The sequence below is a fragment of the Panthera leo genome, chromosome C1, assembly GCF_018350215.1.
Source record: "Panthera leo isolate Ple1 chromosome C1, P.leo_Ple1_pat1.1, whole genome shotgun sequence".
Taxonomy (NCBI): Eukaryota; Metazoa; Chordata; class Mammalia; order Carnivora; family Felidae; genus Panthera; species Panthera leo.
In genome coordinates, this window is record NC_056686.1 from 128,986,548 (window position 1) to 129,011,923 (window position 25,376).

The window sequence follows — 25,376 nt, forward strand, 5'->3', positions numbered from 1 at the left end:
TCCAAAATTGATCTCTTGATCATCCTTCTTTAACACCAAATCTGCTTCCTCTCTCGATTTCTCAATCTCTATACTGCTAAAGCCAGAAAAATCTGAGAATTGTCCTTGATACCTTACCACTTTTCCTTGACTCCTATATTTAGTCCACTATAAAATCTGGTTAACTTGACTTTCAAAATATTACTTAAATTACTTACATTTCTCTTTTCATTCTGATTGGTTACCTGGCCTCCCAGCATTTGCCTTTTTTTGCCCTCCTCCCTCCTCCATTCATTCTCCACATGGCAGCCCAAATGACCAATTGAAAGTGAAAATTGCAGGGCACCTGGCTGGATTGGTTGGTTGAGCTCTGACTTTGGCTCAGGTCATAATCTTGCAGTCCATGAGTTCAAGCCCCATAGCGGGCTCTGTGCTGACAGCTCAAAGCCTGGAGCCTGCTTCGGATTCTGTGTCTCCCTCTCTCTCTACCCTTCCCCTGCTCATGCTCTGTCTCTCTGTGTCTCTGAAAAATAAATAAACATTACAAATTTTTTTTGATTTAAAGTGAAAATCCCATTATGTCACTTTTTCTTAAAAGCCTTCAAGAACTTCCCATTGTATTTAAGATAAAGTATAAGCACAATTTAAATCATATACCTTGCACCCTTTATGTCTCAAATAAAATTATTTTTTTCACAATACATTATAATTTTTTAATACATTTATTATGGGTAGTTTTCATCTTTGTTTTGGTTTTATCAGTTTGTCTGTTTACCCACCCCTACCAGGCTCAAGATTGCATGAAGCAGAAACCATGCCTCCTTATACACATGATCTCATTTAATCTTCAAAATAACTCTATTTTATTTATTATCCCTATTTTACAGATGAGGAAAATGGCTCAGAGAAGATGAGTGGCTTTCCTGAGGATACACATCTGATATAATGAAAAACTTGATTTAAACCAAGATCTATGGGAAGCTGAGGGCTATATAATTATATATGATGTTGTATCATCTCCCACAGGAGATGTCCAAAAGCACAGCTATACTAGGGAACTTCCTCTTGTAAATTACTAATACGTTACAATCAACATGAAAGGAAGTCTCAAAAATGTCAATGTCAAACACTTTGTTAACTGAATAATTGGAAAGGAGGTAGGGTAAGAAACTGTTTGCTCCACTTTGAGGGGTGGGGGGGAGTGTGGTGCACACAGCATTTTTATATATAAAAACGTCAAGTGTTAAGAGCTTTCTTTTTTTTTTTTTAACATTTATTTATTTTTGAGACAGAGAGAGACAGAACATGAACGGGGGAGGGTCAGAGAGAGAGGGAGACACAGAATCCGAAACAGGCTCCAGGCCCTAAGCTGTCAGCACACAGCCTGACGCAGGGCTCGAACTCATGGACCGCGAGATCATGACCTAAGCTGAAGTCGGACGCTCAACCGAATGAGCCACCCAGGCACCCCGGTTAAGAGCTTTCAAGAAAGATGACCCAAATCCCAATTCCTCTATTTCAATTTCCTAATATGTAGTTTTAAGATTTAAGAATTAAATGAGGCAATAGGTATGATGTATTTAGCATAGTCTTATATTCAAATAATACTTACTAGTATATTAATCAGTCTCTTTTTTAGCACAGCTGCACAATCACATGGTGAGAGAAGAGAAGAGACACTGGAGAATGTGCTGTCAGTTTTAAGTCTGAGGGTGCTCATTGTCATGTACCAGTGAATATGGAGTAATTCCAGTCAAGCAAAATGGAATCCCCCAAGGTTCACGAATTGGAACGAGCTCCAAATCCCTGTACTTGATGATGATGCCGTCTAGAACGTATGGAGAATGTTACAGATGAATTCAGTTCATGGTTCTTTCAAGCCCTGACCCTATCCTTCCTACTTCATTCTGTATACTTAAATCTCTTTTAGTATCCTTCAAGGATTCCCTAGTGCCTTGCTCTCACCCCCACTCCTCAGGACTGTAGTTCTGATCCCCACATCCCTAGTTCCCCTTCCTGGGGCTTGTTCTCCCAGGGCTGCCAGCCTGGACTGAGATAAATCATCTCAGGGAATACTGAATTTCCTATTGTTATAGTCTGTGGTCCTGTGGTCCCTCCCCTGGTAGTAGTGATCATGCTAGCAGCCACCAGTTGTCCACAATCATGTTTTTGGATACCTTGTTCTGCTAATACTCTATGCCTCCTCCTTCTCTATCTGCAAAATAAGGGTAAGTTCTATTGTTCACCATTCTACTATGTGTGGAAGTAGTAATGGAATCATGTTCAATCCCTTTGTTCCATAATGTAATGTAATTAACGTCTCTGCTATTAACCCCTATTAAAAGGTTAAAATTCTAAAGCCCCAAGACGCACACATTGGATACTTATAGAAGAAAATGCTGGGGGGTGGGAGAATTTCTAACATCACTCCAGAATAAACCTAATATATTCAAAAGTAGTTAATTAATAATAACATAGTTTTTGTAAAGCACAAGAAAACTGTCATTTCTTTAGAACTGATATTAAAGTTGAACTAATTATGAATTATAATCATTAAAAATACTTTGGGGAATAGTTTCAAAATGCTCATATATATTACTGGCTTTGGGTAAAAACAAGGAAGGGAATCAAACTCAGGAGCCCTCCTAATTTTTCTGTCAGTGATATTCTCTAATTTTTTTCTTTTTTTTTAATTTCTTTTTATTTTTTTCATCTTTTTTTATCTCTAATTTCTGATGACACTGCTCCCATTCCCAAATGCCATCACTTTCCTCATGACACATAATCACCATGCAAAAGAGATGTTTCTCCAGTCCATTGTCTATATCCATCACAATTCATTACCTCTGTCACAGATCTTTCCTTCCCTGGCCACACCACTTCTTGCTGACTGCTTTTTCCTAGCCCCTTGCTAACTTCTGTTAAATCTTTTTTCAGTGACTAGTGTCATATGGCATTACGAATGGGGTCAGGGCTTAAACTCTACTTACCCATTGAATTCTAGCATACCTTTCCCAATAAACCCAGGCGCATTCATTTCATCTTTCGATGCTGCCAGGTTAGCAGCCTGCCTTCTTTGTAATTATTTGTGAAAACAAATGAAAACATAACAAATAAGACTTATTAGAAACAAGGGTAATGAATCTGAGTCCAAGACCTTTCTCTGCTGACATGCAAAGGTATTAAAATAAGTCAATGAATTGGCAAGGGTCTGGCCCAAGGCAGATTCTAACGAAGAGCAATAAGACCTCTGAGAGGGAACACAGCATACAAGATAGAAGTAGTTTGGAAGCATGAGTACGTCTCTTTATCAAAGCTATGGGTGAGTTGAGACTTCTGGTTCTCCCCACATATAACATTGAAAATTCAATTACTATTAGCACAATGAATTTTGGTAATACGAGTGTACTTTATGGGCCATGACAGGGTGAGTGGCTCTGAACTGAAAGAGATTTTACCACTCATGAAGCTACTGTTGCCGGGACAAATCAGCTAGTGTTCATGGCAGGAAGGAATGCAGAGCCATCGGTGGTAGATTTCTAGATCCACTAATGGTGGCATGGAGGTCTCAGAAAGAGTGGTCAATATGGTGGCTGTCCTCAAGGAGGGCATCAGTTTCTGCTCCCCCAGCAGGAAGCAGCATGGGAGAATGGTAGGAAATGGTTCATGAACACTATATACTCTCCTGGAGAGCTTCAGAGATATTTAAGGAGAGAAACACCTGGAGATACTATTAAGTTTTACAGTAAAGTAGATAGACAACCAAATAGCCAGCCCAGGGGTCAAAAATCATGCCACGGATTAATCTGTTTGGCCACCACAATATTGGTAAACAACTGAATTTGAAGGATTTGGCAGGTATCCTCAACTGCCTCAAGCCCCAACTCTCCCTTTTGTCTTATTCCTGCTTTTCACATATTCACAGGTAAATTCCTGCCCCACCCTTCCTTGGAAGAAGAGACTAAGCCTTAGCAATTGCACTTCCCATCACATCCCACCACAACTGGTGCATGATGGGCACTCAATAAGTGTTAATGGGAAAGGAAAGCAACACTTCCTTGCTGTTTTGGCTCTAACTAGGGCCTGTGCTCAAAAGAGTTAGATAGTTAGATACTATCTAACTATCTAAAGTGTTGGCATATTCACAAGAGATTTAAGCACTGGAAACCCCTCAATGCTTCCTCCAAAACAAGTCTTTAAGGACACAGCTCTTCTAAGGCACACAATACTGGAGACTGAAGTAGTTCCAGTGCTTTCCCTGAGTTCTGCATTGGACCTTAGGAATACCAGAACAGGGGGTGGGAGGACAGGAAGCAGGATTTAATTCTGTCCAGTTTTATCAAGAAGAATGATCGCTACTGCTCTCCCAGCAAGCAACAGCAATCCTACTCAAATCACACATCATCTTCCTCTCATTCTTTATACAGTCACAGTGAAGCTGAAAAGTCTCTCAAAACACAAAATTGCTTTGCTAGCCTTTTTAACATTAACACAGAAGACAAGCTCCCTTCCAGCATACATTTGAAAGTGGGGAATTTTACTTAACCCAAATAAACTTGGTGCATCTCATTATAAAATATAAATAAATAAAAGGGAGAGAGAGAAAGAAAGAAAATGTACCACCTAGGAATATGAATACATTTTTACAATTGCTTCGAGATTCAGAGTGTGAATTTTTTAATACTTAATATCCTAAGTTGTTTTCTTCATTTCCACAGAAATAACTCTTCAAGTTCAGAGTTTATTTTTTAAACTACTTTTTTTTTTTCTGAATCAGTGAGAAAAAAATTACCATATCTTTCAGCTATATAAAATAGTTTTACAGTTTAGCACTTGAAGAACAACCCCCATCAATCACTAGTAGTAACTGAGGCACTTTATGTACCAAACAACTTAAGTTTAAATTGAAACATCACTGATTGGCAACAAAACAATTTTTTGCCTTTCTAGTTTCTAGCATGACTTCTTATCAATAGATGTTAAGTCTAAGGTAAAGTCAATCTTGTGGTTCTATTTAAAATATTTCTAGGACCTAGGGGGTGAATGCTGGGAAAATCCTGTCCAATTATTAAAAAGCATGTTAGAAGTATATATGTTTTCTTGCAAATACTTACTGCCTGAGGAAAACTCCTTAAGGACATTATTATCTTTCTAACACCATTACAAGAAGAAATATTTAGCAGTCTGATTAAATACAGGTTGAATCTGCTAAGTAATAAAAGCACATTTTGGAAGCAAACAAAGTTGTTTATTCCTTGCAAGTTGGCAGTGTATTAACATACAAACTAATTATATTCTCTACCCTCCCAACCCCCCCAAAAAAAGAAAAGTCAGTGTTCTTCTGTATTTGCATACTATTTTCTACTAAAACATTTCAGTTCTGTCCAGTAGCTAGGGAGTTATTTTTGTGGGAAAACATTCTGGGACAGCATTCTAGAACTTTGTTGTTAACAGATACGTATCTGTAGCATCATAAAAGATTAATTCTAAATAAAGAAATTTAAATTTCAATATAATACATTTTGTATATATTTATATGCATCAACATATACATATATTTATAATATGTGTATACATGTTTATTAACACACATTTCAAATCTCCCCATATAATGAAAGGAATCATATTTTTAGGCCCTTTTCTGAAGTCATTGAACAATTTCTATTTCTCTTACTGATAGAACAGCCAATTTCATAGAGAAAGAAGAGGGCTAAATAGCAGATTTGCTATTTATTCACTCATTCAACAAATATTTTTTAGCATCTTCTCTGTGTTAAGGCATTGCGTTAGATGCTGACATATGGTAGTGTATGAAACTTATAATCTAAGGAATCATTTGACATTCTAGGAAGCTAAATGAGAACACAGGAAGGTCACTCATTCCCTCCAATTCCTGCTAGATATGAAGAGAAAGATTCTTAAACACGTGAAATAAGTCCCACTTCCTCTCTCTCTGTGACGTATTCAATATAACAAACTTACTAGTTCCTTTCCAAAATAGTGAGCCAGGGATATAGAATAAAATGAAACCATGATCAAAGTGTGGAGTTCATTGGAGGTGCCTGAGTGATTCAGTCAGTTAAGCGTCTGACTTCACCTCAGGTCATGATCTCACAGTTCATGAGTTCGAGCCCACATAGGGCTCTGTGCTGACAGCTCAGAGCCTGGAGCCTGCTTTGGACTCTGTGTGCCCCTCTCTCTCTGCCCCTCCCCCACTTGCACTTTGTCTCTGTCTCTCTCTCAAAAATAAATAAACGTTAAAATTTTTTTTTAAGTGTGGAGTTCCTTGCAGGTATATTTTCATTAGATTTTGTAATAAATAATAGAAGTGGTGTTTGTATGGAACCACAAAAAACCTGGAATAGCTAAAGTAATATTGAAGAAGAAAACCAAAGTGGGAGGCATCACAATCCCAGACTTTGGCCTCTACTACAAAGCTGTCATCATCAAGACAGCATAGTATTGGCACAAAAACAGACACATAGACCAATGGAATAGAATAGAGACTCCAGAATTGGACCCACAAATGTATGGCCAACTAATCTTTGACAAAGCAGGAAAGAATATCCAATGGAAACAAGACAGTGTCTTTAACAAATGGTGCTGGGAGAACTGGACAGCAACTTGCAGAAGAATGAAACTAGACCACTTTCTTACACCATTCACAAAAATAAACTCAAAATGGATGAAGGACCTGAATGTGAGACAGGAAACCATCAAAACCCTACAAGAGAAAGCAGGAAAAAAACCTCTCTGACCTCAGCCGTAGCAATTTCTTACTTGACACAGCTCCAAAGGCAAGGGAATTAAAAGCAAAAATGAACTATTGGGACCTCATGAAGATAAAAAGCTTCTGCACTGCGAAGGAAACAATCAACAAAACTAAAAGGCAACCGACAGAATGGGAAAAGATATTTGTAAATGACATATAGGACAAAGGGTTAGTATCCAAAATCTATAAAGAACTCACCAAATTCCACACCCAAAAAACAAATAACCCAGTGAAGAAATGGGCAGAAAACATGAATAGACACTTCTCTAAAGAAGACATCCAGATGGCCAACAGGCACATGAAAAGATGCTCAACGTCACTCCTCATCAGGGAAATACAAATCAAAACCACATTGAGATATCACCTCACGCCAGTCAGAGTGCCTAAAAGGAACAAATCAGGAGACTATAGATGCTCGAGAGGATGTGGAGAAACGGGAAACCTCTTGCACTGTTGGTGGGAATGCAAACTGGTGCAGCCGTTCTGGAAAACAGTGTGGAGGTTCCTCAGAAAATTAAAAATAGGTCTATGCTATGACCCAGCAATAGCACTGCTAGGAATTTACCCGGGGGATACAGGAGTGCTGATGCATAGGGGCACTTGTACCCCAATGTTTATAACAGCACTTTCAACAATAGCCAAATTATGGAAAGAGCCTAAATGTCCATCAACTGATGAATGGATAAAGAAGATGTGGTTTATATATACAATGGAATACTACTTGGCAAGGAGAAAGAATGAAATATGGCCCTTTGTAGCAACGTGGATGGAACTGGAGAGTGTTATGCTAAGTGAAATAAGTCAGGCAGAGAAAGACAGATAGCATGTGTTTTCACTCATATGTAGATCCTGAGAAACTTAACAGAAGACCAGGGTGGAGGGGAAGGGGAAAAAAAAGTTACAGAGAGAGAAGGAGGCAAACCAAAGAGACTCTTAAATACGGAGAACAAACTGAGGGTTGATGGGGATGGGGGAGAGGGGAAAGTGGGTGATGGGCATGAGGAGGGCACCTGTTGGGATGAGCACTGGGTGTTGTATGGAAACCAAGTTGACGATAAATTATATCAAATAAAATATATCAAATATAATCAAATTATATCAAATAAATTATGGAAAAAAATGGAATCCTAAATATTTTATGCTAGTGAGTCCTCATTATTAGAATATTAATAATTTATTAGATTTTTAATTAATCATAAAATCACTTTACACAATTAAGTCTAATTAATGCAGAGGGATTTCAGAGGAAAAATGTTCCAAAATACATCTCCTTTTTTTTATTAAGGAAATAGCACAATTCGAGGTTGTTACACAGCACTTAAGCACAACTCAATTATTGGACAAGGAGGGAGATTTGCATAATAGCATTTTCATGGCTTAGGCAGAAGGTCACTTGGGGATTAGGAAGTGATGTACTTCTCAGGGTAAGCAAGCTTTAAGATGAGAAATCTTGTGATTCCTAGAATGACCTCCAGTTAGTTTGGGAGAAGCTTCACAGGTAATTCCAATGTTCCTTCCCTGTTCCACATCCTCAAGTTGGGAACTGCTCCAATAGACTCTAAGTTCCTTAAGAATAGGATGATGCCTCACTCATCTCTACATGCTAGTGTCCATAACAATATCTGACATAAAGTATTACAGACTCAGTGTTTGTGTTCCCACAAAATTCATATGTTGAAGCCCTAACCCCAGTATAGCTGTATTCAGAGAAAGGAAATAATTAAAGTTAGATGAAATCACAAAGGTAGGGCCTTGACCCAATAGGATTAGTGCCTTTATAAGAAGAAACACCAGAGACCTCGCATGTGCTCTCTCTCTCTCTCTCCACTTACCAAAGAAAGACCATACGAATACATAGTAAGAAGGTGACCATTTGCAAACCAAGAAGAGAGCTCTCACCATAAACTGAATCAGCCAACACCTTAATCTTGGAATTCCCAGCCTCCACAACTATGACAAGATAAGTTTCTTTAAGCCACTTAGTCTAAGGTATTTTGTTATGGCAGCCTAAGCAGATGAATAAAAAAAGAACCACTATGATTAGTTGTCAAATAAACAAATCTCTTCAAAATATTCCAGGATTTCTTTTTCAAACATTTTTTGAACACCTGCTGTGTCAGGTACTATGGCAGTCAAAGTGTTATGAAATGAAAGAGAATTGAAGTCATGCTTCTACATCTATAAAATGGGGAAAATATTATTACATTCTTAGGGTTCTGAGGAATAAATTATATAAAAAGACCTTAGCTCAGTGCTTACACAGAGGAATCACCCCATCATTTGTTATCATTATGTCTCAGGGTGACATGCCACAAATGAAAACTATAGACTTTTTTCTCTTTTTGTTGACAAAGATACCAAGAAAGTTGCTCACCCCACCTGCCATTTTCATGGGTATATTCTTTGTGTTGCCTTGGGGAATAGTGTTGGGACTTGGGTGAGGCAAGAAGAGATCTATACCCAAAATTTAAGGCTCATGTAAGCACAACCCTATAATCTACATGACACAGACAATGAGTACCTCCTTAAATTTTGTACTCTAGTTGCCTCCTTACCTCTCAGCCTTTTTAGGGAATCTCCTTTATGAGGATGAATCATCTTATAACTGCTAGAAGTAACCTTCTAAGGGAGTGTGGGAAGTTACTGCCATTTTGTGCAGAAAACAGGTATAATGAGACCATTTGGATTGTGAACATTTAGGGTGAAACTGCTTATACTGGGTTGAAAAGTTTTTCCCCAACATTCATGTTCATCCAGGAACCTCTGAATGTGGCCTTATTTGGAAACAAGATCTTTGTAGATGTAATCAAGTTAAGATGAGGCCACAATGAATTAAGACAGGCCCTAAACCCAATATGATGGGATTTAGGAAATTAGGACACAGAGACACAGAAACAGAGGGGAGAAAGATATTTAAAGATAGAAGCAGAGATCAGAGTGGTATATCTAGAAGCCAAGGAATGCCAAGGATTGCTGTCAACTTTCAGAAAACTACTGGAAGCAAGAAAGGATTCTTCCCTAGAGTCTTAGAAGGGAGAGTGGCCCTGCTGCCACATTGAATTCAGACTTCTAGCCTCCACAATGGTGAAAGGATAAATTTCTCTTATTTTAAGCCATCCAGTGCGTGCTCATTTGTTACAATGGCTCTGGGAAACTAATACACTGCTCATTCACTAGATGTAAATCCCTGGGGAGAGAAGGAAGAGAGTAGTCTGGATCTGTGAGGTGTAGGACAGATCAGTCCTGACCCAGTGTCAGTGGGAACTCATTCCTCAGAGAGGGAGCTATCCATGTGAATGGAAAAACTGAGCATTAGGATCCAACCCTGGGAGCCAAGAGTGGGGCAGCTGTGACTGAGCTTAGCACTGGCGCTGGTGTGTCACCCTTCTTCAAAAACACATGGAAGTCCCTGGAGGGGTCTCATTGTCATTGTCAGGGGAGTGGAAGAGCAGGTTCTGACATCTCTGTAGGACCAGTGCTCATGAGGAACAATAAGTACCACCAACAGCCAATAGAAACAGCAGCTGTTTCTCCGTGTGAGTAGAGCTGCTGGACTGGCCGTCCTCTCTTCCTTGCACTAACTACACTCTCAGAGGTTCTGGACAGTTTCAAGGTGGGGAGACCTAACATAAACTTGAAACATGAGAAGGAGGAACCATGGAACTTATACAGAAAGGTGACACCCCTACTGAAGGACAAATAGGAGTTAGCCAATAGAAGCATGAATGACGGAGCGTTTCAGGTAGAGTGGCCAGCAAAATTGAGGGCCTTGTTTTGTTGTTGTTGTTGTTGTTGTTGTTTTTTTTTGGTCATTTGGTTTTAGGTTGGTGGTAATTTTACAATTTTTGTTTAATAAGTTTGTATTTATATGTATAGGTTTATTCTATAGGCTGATATTAATTATGAATAAAGATTTAGAAACCTTAATTCAGATGAACTGATTTCAGTTTAATACCCCCCCACACACACAATGAGGGCCTTGAATTGATAGAAAGATGGCACACTGAACATCTGAAAAGAATTGACAAAGACTAAATGTAGAGTTTGAAGGCATGAGATGGAGAAGTAATGTCTCTTTGTAGCAAGCCAGGGAAGTGGTGGAGTTGTTGGGAGTGGAGGGAAAACATCAGATCATAAAATCAGGACCACAATGGAGGTAACTGGAACTCCAAATACATTTCCAAGCATAAGTGGTTGTTGGTTTTGCTGTACTGTTATACCACACTACAATTGCATTGGGAGTTGAATAGATTTTAGTAGGCTAGCCTAGGAATTATGTCACTATTTTTAATAATGTTCCTATGGACTGGGATTAAGGAGGGCACTTGTGATGAGCACTGAGTGTTTTATGTAAGTTATGAATAACTGGACTCTACACCTGAACCTAATGTTACACTGTATGTTAACGGACTGGAATTTAAATAAAAACTTGGAAAAAAAAACGTTTCTATGGACTGTTATACTCCTAAATTCCAAACAGCCAATTTACAAGGAGGTCCAATACATTTCTAAAAGGCAGACTAGACACTCCTCATCAGGGAAATACAAATCAAAACCACATTGAGATATCACCTCATGCCAGTCAGAGTGGCTAAAATGAACAAATCAGGAGACTATAGATGCTGGAGAGGATGTGGAGAAACGGGAAACCTCTTGCACTGTTGGTGGGAATGCAAACTGGTGCAGCCGTTCTGGAAAACAGTGTGGAGATTCCTCAAAAAATTAAAAATAGGTCTATCCTATGACTCAGCAATAGCACTGCTAGGAATTTACCCAAGGGATACAGGAGTGCTGATGCATAGGGGCACTTGTACCCCAATGTTTATAACAGCACTTTCAACAATAGCCAAATTATGGAAAGAGCCTAAATGTCCATCAACTGATGAATGGATAAAGAAGATGTGGTTTATATATACAATGAAATACTACTTGGCAAGGAGAAAGAATGAAATATGGCCATTTGTAGCAATGTGGATGGAACTGGAGAGTATTATGCTAAGTGAAATAAGTCAGGCAGAGAAAGATAGACAGCATGTGTTTTCACTCATATGTAGATCCTGAGAAACTTAACAGAAGACCAGGGAGGAAGGGAAGAGGAAAAAAAACAGTTACAGAGAGAGAAGGAGGCAAACCATAAGAGACTCTTAAATACTGAGAACAAACTGAGGGCTGATGGGGGGTGAGGGAGAGGGGAAAGTGGGTGATGGGCATAAGGAGGGTACCTGTTGGGATGAGCACTGAGTGTTGTATGGAAACCAATTTGACAATAAATTATATATTGAAAATAAATAAATAAATAAATAAATAAATAAATAAATAAATAAATAAACAAACAAACAAATAAATAAATAAAAGGCAGACTAGCTATAGCAGTGACTTGCCACACCCTGAAATAGCCTTGAAACTTGGCAAGGAACACAGTTCAGCATAAATAATCCTCTGCAACCATTATACTCTGAATTGCTGATAAGTCAACTCATCACATTTCTTTAATGTGCACATGCTTCTTTTCATTGAGATAGCCAGTATGTCACAATAAATCTCGATAAAATTGATCTAGAGACCAGAACCAAAGTAGAATTAGAAACACTCCTGTACCCAATTCCTTCCACTGATCTGTTAAGAGAACCAGGAGGGAATTAGGCGGACAGCCTGTTCTAAACCCCTGATCACAACCTGGTGATCCCCAGAAAAACTCCAGAGACAACCGTATTTTCACAGGAAAACCAGTCCCTCTTGGTTTTAGCATGAGAAAAGCTGAAGCCTGTGGTCCTAGACTTAACATAAAATGCAATGGAGATTGAATAAGGGTGACAGAGGCCTTCCTTGAATTCTCTTCCTGTCCCTGAATTAAATTCTCTTAGAGGTGAGACTCTCATCACCATGCAGCTGGGGGAAAGGACATGACTGATTGAGTTCATATTATAATACTTGGTACCTCTCCTGCCTCAGGGAAGGAAACATAAAATAAAGATGCCTGTACCATGAAATACTCAAAAATGTTCTTCAGAATTCAAGGACTTAAATTATTCATTGACTGGGGCATTTCTTTTTTTGAAGGAGAATACAAGGGGGGGGGGGGGAATACCCTAATCTTTCTGTCACAAAATAAAATATCTGACTTAATGTTCAAATTCACCCTCAGAACACAGCATAATCATCCCATATTATAACCAATTTTATAAAAAGTGAAAGTGCATGCAAAATAAGATAAACAAAAGGGAAAGAAAGCAACTGGGTACAAGAAAATAGCTCACAGCAAATGACATTTAGAATGAAAGATATTTTGTTCTATACTTAAATAGACCAAGAGCAGGAATGCACTGGAGACATTTGATAATCAATATAACATTACCCCGAGGGCGCCATATACAACTATAATCTTAAAAACAAAATTCAAGGAAATGGAACATTTAAATTAGAAGGACTTTTAACAACAACAAAAAAAAAATGGCAAGAAGGGGGAAAAAAGTCTTAATGTCCTTTTATATCAGGGAATTCTTAACTCAAGGCTTATTTTTCACAGCCAGTTTTTGCCAAGCAACATGAGGAGAGAAAAAATATCTTTGGTCTTTCCTGTCACTGTAGCCTTCATAATCACCACAATTCAACATGACACCATGACTTGTAAGAAATTCTCCCCGGCATCCATTTAAGTGGACACTAATTGGAAAGTTCAGTGAACAGAAAAAGGCTGTGAACAATATATATTTCAACATGCTGTACCCAATCCTGACCTTAAATGACAAGGAGGGAAAAAAAATGGTTCAACACAGCCTCCACATTCAGCTCTGTATTGTGAAACTATGATGTGAATTAGCTCCAGGAAAAAAGCCCTGGGCTGCGGGTGAGATGGCAATCAAACCTGGAAGCTCCATGAGCACCAATCTGCTCCAAACACACAGTCCTCTAAGGGAGCATCTGGGTGCCCAGGATCAAAGTCAGGGACTCCCCAGGTAAGCAGGCAATGTAAGATATTCTTGAAAATATAAGCTCTGAAGCCACACCATTGTCGTTTTCTAGCTGCATCACCTTGGGCAAAGAGCTCCACCTTTCAAATTTGTCATCTGTAAAATGAGGGGAGTGCTAACAATATCATGAGGTGTTGTGAGGAATAACTTAGATGATGTAAATATAGTACAGCACCTACCACATAGTAAGTGCTGCCTTAATAATAGCCGGCATGCATGCACTAAGGGCTTGCAACATGTCATTGAAAAACCTTTTTCTCTCAAAATAACCATATGAGCTAGATATTATGATTATCCCCATTTGACAGAAGAAAACACTGAGGCATGGAAAGGATAAGTAACTTGCTTAGGGTCATACAGCCACTTAGTGGCAAACTGCCACTTAAACCTCAACATTGTGGTTCCAGTCTCCACATACTATTTCTCATTTGGTTTTACTGAATGAATGATTTTTTATTCTTGAAGATTTGATAATCTAATAGGGGAGTGATAGGCAGAAGCATTGTAACCATAAAACATGACAGTATATAATCAGTAGCTACTGAACCCTACAAGCAAGAAATGGAGACAGAGGGTTGTAAAAGGCACTATCAGAGTTTCCTTAGCGCCAAAGAAATACCTGACAGCTCACAGAAGATCCCAAGCAACTTGGGGTTCAGAGAAGCTGCCCTCACCTTGACTTTTGCTAGTCTCAATGTTCTGCTAATTCTCCTTCTTGGCTAGAGTGGGAGAACTCACTTTTATTTTATACTCTAGGTCCCAAGTGTCCCAACTGGACAGGGTTCTCTGTCTAGATCTATACTTAGTTTCTAAACTTATCCTTGGGAGTTGTAGTTCCACGATTCTAAGAGACATCAAAAGGCTATGATTCAGAAAGGTTAAGCCCTGGTGATTTGGGGACAAAGGGTAAGAAACTAAATACATCATATATGCACAGAATTTTTAATTTACAGTACCTCGTCCATGCAAAAATCCTTCACAAACGAGAGAACTCAGGTCCCAAGATATAAAGTCATGGTATGTATCAGAACCAGGATCTAAACCCAGGCCTTTCTTGCTGCTTAGCATCTTCTTTCTCATGGTCCTTTACAGCTATATAATGTGCAAATCCACCCTCAAAATTATGCCTTAACCTGAAGTTGATTTTGGGAATTCTAAGAATTTTAGAAGACTGTTGATAATGAATTGTTTGGTTGTCTGAGCTATTAGTACCCTGGTTTCTAGATCTTCTGACCCACCAAAGATGACTCAGGAAAATTATGAAATCTATTGTTTTCATTGCCCAGCATTTTTTGTGAGCACTTTCTTCTATTAATGGATTCCATGTCATAGACATTAGATTCAGGATATGAACCAGTTCTGATCAAATATAGGACCCATTTCCATCAACACACTGATTAACTCAAAGATAGGCACATAACTCAAGGGAAACTAAGCAGAACCCTTTACTGGATTTGCTGCACTGGTACTGGGGGAGAAAAGTTCCCTATCAAGTAACATTTCTAAAATGAGAAGATCTGAATCTGGGGTCTTCAGTGTATCTTCCAGGTCTTCAGTATCTGCATTCCATGCCATGAGTCAAATCCTATTTTTAGAATGCAGGCAAGACAGAACAAGAGGAAGTGAGGACACAGCTGGGCTTTAAAAGAAATCAGACTCCAGGACCTTTGCTCTTACCCACAAATTCCTTTCCACAGTAGGTTGCCTAGGAAAGGATGTTTGGCAACAATATTACAAACAGAATAGCCAAAGAAAGCATTTTTTAACCAAACTTAGCAGTCAACAAACTTAGCATGTTGGTTGAAGGAGAAGCATAACCTGAGGGAGGGAAGGCTGTTGAGGCTCCCTACACTTGCCTTGTATATGAACCCCATCTTAGCACATGATGGAACAATCTTCCCTTCCCCCCAAAACCTGACAATGCTTCATAAGTCATGTTAACTTTAATCATGGTTTTCTGAGGAGAAGGGACAAAGGGTTAGATGGCACCTTAGACAACAGAAGTTTCCAAAATCCACTTTAAACAATAAGTTTTTGTCTTTCCCCCAAAAAAAGAAAAAAAAAATTCTCTCCAGAACACACATATCTCCTCTCCATTTTCCCACTCTCCAACCCCAATCATAAGCTCTAGTTCCCTGTCTCATATGCCTCTTACTATCCATCCCCCCTCACCAAAACAAAAACTTGGCTGAGAAGTATCAATGGGAAAATAATAATAATAACAATAATAATAAAGCCAAGACTAACCAAGAGAATGAGGAGAGCTTTCAATCGCCCCTCCAAAAGCAAGTTATGAGATGTAGTATTTTTAAGCACGTGCATGTGCCAAATTTTGTTCTTGTCCATGAGCAGGACAGCCTAGAGCTTATACTCTAGAAAGAGGACATAAACATTAAATACGTAAACAAATTATCAATCAAATCACTGCAGGTGGAGGTAAGTTGTAGGAGGGAAAAGTTTGGTACTATGTTAACAATGACCAGAATTGGTGACAGAGAGCTACTTTATATTTTGTGGTAGGCAAAGTCTTCTTCAAGGAGGGGACTGCTGATCTGTATCCTAACAGGAAGGTTAATAGCCATGCAAAGATGTGCATTCTATCAGGAGAAATTAGGCAAATTTATAAGCCATGAATCAGTCCTAAGAGGGTCAGGGAGGCTGGGGTGAAGTAAGTGAATAGAAGAAAGAGATGAGGATGGACAGGTATGTGGGCAGAACTTCCTGGTTCAGAGTAAAAAATCTGGATTTCAGTCTCCATGGAGTGGAAAGTCACTGTCAAAATTGAGCAGGAGTCATTGACATTTTATAAAGGGTATAGTGACTACTATTTGGAGAATGACTATAGGGAATCATGGAGGGATGGTGAATGGAAGCTCCCCACACCCTGAGCCCTAGGATGTTTGGCCTTGGCTTTCATCTTGCTCTGCAGCATTTGGCTGGTTTATTAGATTAGGCACCTGGGTACCATGGGGCTTATTTTAGAGTGATCAGTCTCTATTGGAAAGTGGATGCATTTGTGAGACTGAGGCAACCAAACCTGCTGTGAGGAGTTGAGAAAGAGGTGAAAGATGAATCTCAGGCTTGGAGATGGGTTAGTATTGAGGGACAATTAGTTGGTGTGCAGAGAGGGAAATGAAAGGTGAGCAAGCTAGAGTTTAAACCAAAGTTTTAAAAACCCTGTTTTAGCCTAAGGGATTTTGCCTTTATTTGTTCAACAGTGAAGAAGCCAGACGAAATATTTATTTGTTCACTTTACTTTTAATAAACCCTTTATTGAAGGATGATTAACATGAATGGCTGGGTTCATGGGAATGCCCCTCACTCAGAAGGGCCCATGCTTAGTTTATTGCCCTGCTATTGAAAATCTTAATGATTTGATCTTTGAATTTGTGTTTTGTAAGGTAAGTCTGCTGGTACAATGGATCATGTGTGTAAACAAAGGAACTTGACAAAATGTCTTTACTGTTTCTTTTTTTTCTTAATTTTTTTAATGTTTATTCATTTTTAATACAGACAGAGTGCAAGCCAGGGAGGGACAGAGAGAGAGGGAGAAACAGAGTCTGAAGCAGGCTCTGAGCTGTCAGCACAGAGCCTGACACGGGGCTTGAAAACATGAACCATGAGATCATGACCTGAGCCGAAGTCAGATGCTTAACTGACTGAGCAACCCAGGCGCCCCTGCCTTTACTGTTTCTTACTGCCCTATTTATATATAATGTTGGGGATGCCCCAAGAGCATGGAATTCTGCTGGACCCACCATCCAGAGAAGTTTAGGGAGATGCAAAGTAAGTACAAAGAAAGAGTATTATGGAAGCCACTGGTTTCCAAAATGTTGGTAGAATGTGTATTTATTAACAAGCATAATAAAATGTATTTATTATTCTACTATTGATGGACATTGAGGTAGCTTTCCAATTTGAGACTGTTATGAATAGTGCTGCTATGAATATGCTTTAATGCACTTATTTACTCATTTCTCTTGGGTATTTACCTACAAGTGGAATTGCTGGGTCAACCAAAGCCCATACTCAGCTTTAGTTGATAACTACCAAACAGTCTTTCAAAGCAATTATATAAAGTCTGCATTTCTGTCAAGAATTATAAAAGTTATACCTGTTCCATATATCTCTCAGTACTGGTACTGTTTGAGTTTTGCCATCCTGGTTGGTGTGTAGTGAAATTTCATGGAGGTTTTAGTTTGCAGTTCCTTAGCCTCTAATAAAATGTAGCATTTCTTCACGTGTATATTGGCCATTTACAAATGCTCTTTTATTACCTGTTAAAGTTTTTTGCCCATTTTTCTACTAGGTTACTTTTTTTATTATTATTATTTTGTAGGATTTTGTCAAATATGCTATACTACTCCATTGTCAGATAGATGTATTGCAAACATCTTCCACTCTGTGGTGTGCATTTTTACTTCTTTATGTTTCTTAATTTTAACACAATCTGGTTTATTAGTAATTTTCTTTTTAGTTAATTTTTCATGTGTGTCCCTTTGGTTCTTTTATCTTCCACATTCAGCTCTATGCCCCATTTAAAACTGATTTTTTACAATGTGGGAAAGGGGTCAACATTTCCTTTTTTTCCCACATGGATATTCGATTGATCCAGCACCACTTATTGAAAAGGCTATCCTTCCCAACTACACTGCAGCATTGTGTTTCTCATTAATCAAGGGACTACATAGTGTGAGTCAATTTCTGGACTGTCTATTATGTCTGTACTTAGAGTTCTTTTGTCATACCAGACCTACTGCTTTGCAATTTTTTCATCTATTCCAAGTCTATTTGTCTATCTTTTTTAAAAAAAATAATGTTTATTTCTTTTTGAAAGAGAGAGACACAGAGTGTGAGCAGGGGAAGGGCAGAGAGAGAGGGGGAGACAGAATCTGAAGAAGGCTCCAGGCTCCGAACTATCAGCACACAGCTGATGCGCGGCTTGAACCTATGAGCCACGAGATCATGACCTGAGCTGAAGTCAGACGCCCAACTGACTGAGACACCCAGGTGCCCCACCAAGTCTATTTGTCTATCTTTGCTGAATAAGTACCACATTGTCTGCATTGCATTTGATATCTTGTAGTATAAATCATTTACAACACATATTGATATCTAGTATTATACATACTCAATTTTGTTTTCATCTCTCAGAGTGTCTGGCCTATTCCTGTCTCTCATCTAAGACTTTTGATGAGCAGGTGAAATGAACCTTGTGCTATGTTAGGAATCTTGTGATTTCATAGCTTTCTCTTGACTTGGAGGATAGGTAAGTAAGGACCAGAGAAAAGAAGTAAGAAGACCAATTTAGGTGAATGATGAAAAGGGTCTACTACTTGATATTAGAAATAAAAATAAAAAGAAGATTTAAGGATATAACAAAAGAAGAATCAGGAGGACTCATGCCTGATTGGATATAGGAAGAAAATGCAAGAATTACATCAAGGTGAGAGGCTGAGGTAACTGAAAGATTGGTGAGAACGTTATTGAAATAGGTAAGAGAAGATCAAGAGCTGTTTTGAGGAATGAGGGGAAGATAAGTTCAACAGACAACAAGAGGAATCTCAAGTATTTAAAGAATGACATCTGCAAGTGTCCAACAGGCAGGTGGGAATGGCAGATTGTAGGTTAAAGCGATCAAGACTGGAGACAGAGAACTGAAATGATATGTATATTGATGTGCCATAGAGTAAATATGCTTTCAAAGGGAGAATGCATAAAAAGAAGATAGGGGAAGGAGGGATAGTAAAAGACCAAGATAGAAAAAGAGACAAGAAGTAGGAAGAGACAACAGAGAAAGAATAGAGGAAAGAGAGAAAGAGGAAAAAGGTAAAGAGGACAAAGAAAAAGTTTTTACATTTCAGTTAACAGAGGCTAGCCATATTTTTATTCTTATGTCAAGTCTGTGCATTGCTAAAGCACCCCACTAGAAAATGATCTTGATGGGACCTTCCTGTGGCAGACTCTGAGACTACACCTCCGTTCCTAATGCCTACTGCTGTCTCCTTTCCACCAAAAGACCTGTGGACTGATGGAGGAATATTTTGGGGTCCCTGGACTTTCTATAAATATGTGTACATTTGAAGTGACAGCAAGTGGGTGGGTACTGATTCCTTACATTGTTAGGGGTCCTTCTGAAAAGGAATTAATGCATAAACTAATCAACTCAGGGATCAGGGAAAAGTGTATTGCACATTGCAATAAAATTATTGAAATAATGCCTTGCTTCCTAATTGCATTCAAGAATTCTTATTACATTGCTTATCTTTTATAATACTTAGTCAAATTTTAGAATGTTGATGATTCACAAATAAAGAATATTAAATTTTCCTGATGGCCTGTAGACAAGGCTAATTTACACCCTGGAAGCCAGATGAAGTGTTAACCATATTCAAGTTGCACTTCAGTGGTTTGAAAGGTAATTGTTTTACAATCCCAGAGCTTAAAAGGAACTTCCAAAAATAGAGTAGACCATCAAATAGAACGAGACAATAAAACACTTGTTTTCTTAAAATTCTCTTCCATTGTGTAATTTATCTAGCACTAGTCAAACTACTTCACAATGTGGTAGGGTCCCCTCCCTAAGGAAAGAAAGAAAAAAAACCACCTCAAGGCAACCTTACTATTTGCTTACTTGACAACATCACTCCTGACCTTGTAACATGAGACCACTTAATCAGACTATGTTTGTGTGTTACCATATATGGGAGACAAAGAGTAAAAAATATATTAAAAAAACTATGCTACATGGCGTTCGGGGCTCAGTTCTTCAGGTTCGAACCCAACTGAGTGGTGCTTGTAGGAATAAAGTTGCTTCCTGGAAAGAAAAGCCTCGGTGTCACGACTCTGTGCAAGAATCCTGCTACAATATTAGATAATAATAAATGAAAGACAACATTTTGGAGAAAGTTCTACCATCACTGATTAGAGTTTCATCCCAACTTTTTTTTTCTTAAACAAAATTAATAGAAGGTATAAAATGAAGAAAAAAAAAGTTTTTTTCCATTTTGATAGACCCTCAGTACCAATGTCAAGAACTGAACCACATTTAGCAGTTATATCCATTCCTTGTTTATCTACCTGACCTTTAAGGGAAAAGAAGCCAAATGTGAAAAATGGAAGATTGTTTTTAAGTAGTTTATACTGAAAAGACATTCCTTAATTGGACATTGAGGGACAAATTTAAGTCAACAAAGTCCCAGGACAGCATTTTTCTTCCCTCCACACTTTTTCTTTTTTTAGTTTATTTATTTATTTTGAGAGATGGGAGGGACAGAGAGATGGAGAGAGAATCCCAAGCAGGCTCCACGCTGATCAAGCCTGATGGGGGCTCGATCTCATGAACCGTGAGATCATGACCTGAGCCAAAATCAAGAGTCAGACCCTTAACTGACTGAGCCACCCAGGCGCCCCCTTTCCTCCCCACTTTTTAAAAGGATAACTTTGTTAAGACTAATAAGTAAACACACCAAGTTAACTTGCAATCACACACACACACACACACACACACACACACACACAAAGTCCACTTGTCCAGAGGCACTCTATCATGACTGGTTAACTTTATTACTAGAACAACTGTCTCGTGACACAATTATTATGATAATAGCCAAATATTTCTAGATAGTTTTCAGGGACAGAAAAGACACTGGAGTGCAGCAATCAAAATTATAATGCAAAAACAAGACAAACTAATTTGGCCAAATGAATAAGCCCAGAATTGTTTGTGCACTGAAATTTCCATAATTCCTCTGGCCTTAAGAGAGATTTTCAATCCTAAGGTCTCAAATATCTTGTGTTATCATCTTTGTACTCTTGAAATAACAAAAGTGACAAAAATCAAATACACACAAGCTTTGCTTGTCCTTCACAAACATGAACTTAAAAAATGTAGTGAGCGAAAGAGGAGTGGTGTATGACATGCCTTTACTTTAGTTATCTTGATAAATAAAAATCAAATATATTCAAGTAGATATTTCAGACTTCAAAAGTTAATTTGTTAAAGAAAAAAAGAATTAACTTTTAATAGAGACTCGTGAACACAATCTGAAAGATATTTTGGGAAAGTATCTCAAAATGTTGACTTTCTAACCAGGAAATGGATTCTGAAAAAAAATCACATCCCAATTAGCGTCACTCATGACTTTATAAATTCTTCCTTTTATGTTTTGAGGAATGCAACAGCTCAAGTTAGATGAAAATTAAAATTCAGAGGTTGAATTCATCTGTGTACTTGAACATTGTGTAAATTCACTGAGCCGAGGCCCACATTTGTTTACTTGAGAACTTTTCAATAAAATCCTTAAATGTACTTGCAGCTCCAAATAGCTGCTAAAATCACAATTTCTAAAGCCATGAATTTTTTTTTGTGTGTGTGTGAAGTGGTACACTGAAATTAACACTACACTTTCGAATAAAACACCAAAGTGGTACATAGAAATGTCTGCAATTTTGTTGGTTAAGGAAATACGGCTGAAGCTGTATCTATCATGTTGCCAGGAAGCAATTTCTTAGGGTAGTACCATATAACTTCCAGTCCATGACAGGAAAAGTCATCCATGTTGGCCACACTGTGAAAAGTTCTCACTTCACTCATCCCTCCCACTTGTGAAACACCTGATATTGCCTATTAAACTTTCCCCAGCTCTCCCTGAGATCACAAAACCACATTTTATTTTCAAATGAAACATATCCCACTTGAATTGTTTCTAATCCCCATTAATCTATTAGAGAGCAGATACGAAAATGAAAGGCCTTTGTAATTTGATGATGATAATAATGGCCAACATGTATTATACACTTACTATGTGTCAAGCACACCAATAACACTTCACCTATGTTATTTCATTTAATTCTCACACAGCTAATGAGGTATTCTGTATTTCACATTTCAAGGAAGCCATGAGCACATTATATGATTTTTTAAATATACAAATAAAAAGGGGGGGAAATGCTGCCAAACTGTGATATAATATTTTCTTGCCACTTCAGATTTTTATTTTATACTTGTTGAAAGTGCTCTTCTGTCACACCAGCCTCTCGCTGCCTTGCAATTTTTTTCTCCATATACCAAGGGATTTGGGATTTCTCCTGCTTTTTGGTTGCATGACTTGGTGTGTGATAAGCAATCCTTTTGCTGCACCTCAGTAACAAAAGGAACACAGTTTCAGCTACCTGAGGGTATTTTCCTTTCTTGGATATCATAAAGCCCCCTTCTTTTTTCTTTGCAAGAAAACCTGCATAACAGTCATTCTTCCAGTGATGAATTGTTGCTTCACAAATAACAAATTTAAGCCCCACTGCTTTGTTTCTGCATATACAATAACTTTTTATCTTAAAGCCAAACGCACTGTGTAATTTTTCTCAAGACAGTTTAAATAGCAAATTACCTCAGCATGTGCATTAACACCAATGCCTATAACTCAGGTAAACTCACGACAACGTGAACAGCAATGGCCAAATGTGTGTGTGTGTGTGTGTGTGTGTGTGTGTGTGTGTGCACATGCTCAGGCAATGCCAGCTGTATCTTAGCTGCTATGTGGGCAATGGTAATCATAAAATACTGTTCCTTGTATAAATAATCTCAATTTCTGAGATGTGAAAATGTAAAATATTGTATTTCATGGAATCTATAAAATATAGTGTGTTCAAAACATTATATAATTAGTAAGAGGCCAAGTTAGAATTGTAACATAGGAAACCTGACTCTGGACCACATTCTCTTAATTGCTACATTACACCAGTTTTAGGAAAATTAAGAAAATAAATCCATGTCCTTATCTTAATTTTGCCATAATGACCTACAGTTGGAACTCAATATAACTTTCACCTTACGTTTGTAGATTTAATTTCAAACCTTTGCAGCTGCTTCTTGTGTTTTTATTAAATAGTGACACCAGTCATCGTACTCTGTATAAAGAGGTGATGGTTTCTGACTGGAGGGTTTATGATCTAAATTAGACAGGACAAAACCAGGAAAATGAGATGGCAAAAGGTTGTGAGAAGCTGGTGTTGGTTTCAATTTGCTTCATTTTCATGGTGCAAATGTTCTTAATGCGTCCTGAATTCACACTTCCCAGCTCTTTTTCTCCCAATAATTTGCAAGGCATGTCAAGCAAGTGGTAATGTTCCTTTGTTTCAAGTGATGAATCTGAGTATACCCATATTCACACAGCTAGTAAGAGGATGAGACAGTTCTAGCACTCAAATTATACCTATATTCGGAACATATCCATGTTCAAAAAAAAATTATAATCTTGTTGCTACATTTAACAAATGGATGAATACAATGACCTTATCTGATCATACAAAAAATCTCCTGGAAAAGGAGAGTTTGACCATGCCCCAGATTTCAAACATTTACCTTGAATTTAGTGAAAATGCAACACGGTAGAATAGCATATGCTCTGGATCCAGCCTGTCTTGGTCCATATCCTGGCTTTGCCACCAACTAGCTTTGCAGCTTTGTCAAGTTTCTTAAACTCTCTGTGCCTCAGTTTCCTTATCCATAAGGTAAGGATCATAATAGTAATAAAAATTCTGGATGAAATGAAAGGGTAAAATTCTATCAATAAGGTTGTATATAGACTAGAAATCATGGTCTTTAAAATAGAAACTTAGAAATGATGAGCAAAGAAATGTGGGGGGAAAGAGGAAGCACTCTTTATTATTATATTAAACTTGGATTGACTACCAGTTCACCTTCAGTTTTTATGCATGCTATTATTCATCTGTACATATCTGATCTTTCTAGTGGCTCTCAAAGGGTTATCAATTCCCAGCCCAAGTCTTCTGCTCACTGAATAATACTCCTGTTTAAATTTCCAGAAACATATCCACATATCATTTCCACAGTCCCAGTACTATTTGTTTATGCGCCTCAGCAAGAACATCTGATAAACACACGCTTTCTTCCCGAAGCCATGCTGACTCTTGGTATTGTGAGCACACTCAGGAGACTTACTAAGCAAATGAATGCCCGTTGAATTCCTATTTTCACCTACTTCCCATTTAGTAACAGAGATAGTTACCAGTTCTTTTCAGGATTGTTAAAAAGCATGTCCACATGAAGACAGTATATGGAAAAGTAATTCCTCATTCATGACAGTATTAGAGTGTTCCAAAGGGGTAATGGTGAAGAAAAATAGTACAGCTGTGTTGAAGTATCTTAATTCAGCCACTCTATTTTCCCAACAGAAAAATCTTGGCTTAATATATGTCGCATATGTATAGAACTACTGCTACTGCACAACACACTCTTCACATTAATGTTGGCTGGAGGGTGGTGAATAATCTCAAACACCAAAAAATAATAATGCTTTTGTTTACAGTGGACTATGATAACTCTATCTTGTCTTTCATACTTCCCTTCTTTGGGTTTTCAATCCCAAACATTCCCCATACTCCCCGTGCATACTTGCAAAGGTGAGCACATGATCCAGGCTCCTGCAATCAGAGGACCCCATCCCCTAGGCCACAGTGACTTAGGAATAGGCATGTGACCCAGCTCAGGCCAATCAGAGTCCTTCTTGGGAATTTTCTACTTAAACTAACAAGAAAGATTCTGTTTTCTCTCTGTTACAGTGTTGGAAGGATAAAAGCTATAGCTATTTGTGCCACATTTCCCAGCCTTAAGGAGGAAACCTATCTAGTAT

The 25,376-nt window shown here is 38.2% G+C and overlaps 1 long non-coding RNA gene across 1 annotated transcript; it reads right to left on the reverse strand.

Moving 5' to 3' along the window:
- Positions 1 to 471: 471 nt before the first annotated feature.
- Positions 472 to 24,257, reverse strand: LOC122225951. Its single transcript, XR_006205436.1, has 3 exons — positions 24,086 to 24,257; positions 1,592 to 1,807; positions 472 to 502 (listed from the first exon to the last, which is right to left on the reverse strand). It is a non-coding gene; the product is annotated as an uncharacterized LOC122225951 (long non-coding RNA).
- Between the last annotated feature and the right edge of the window lie 1,119 nt (positions 24,258 to 25,376).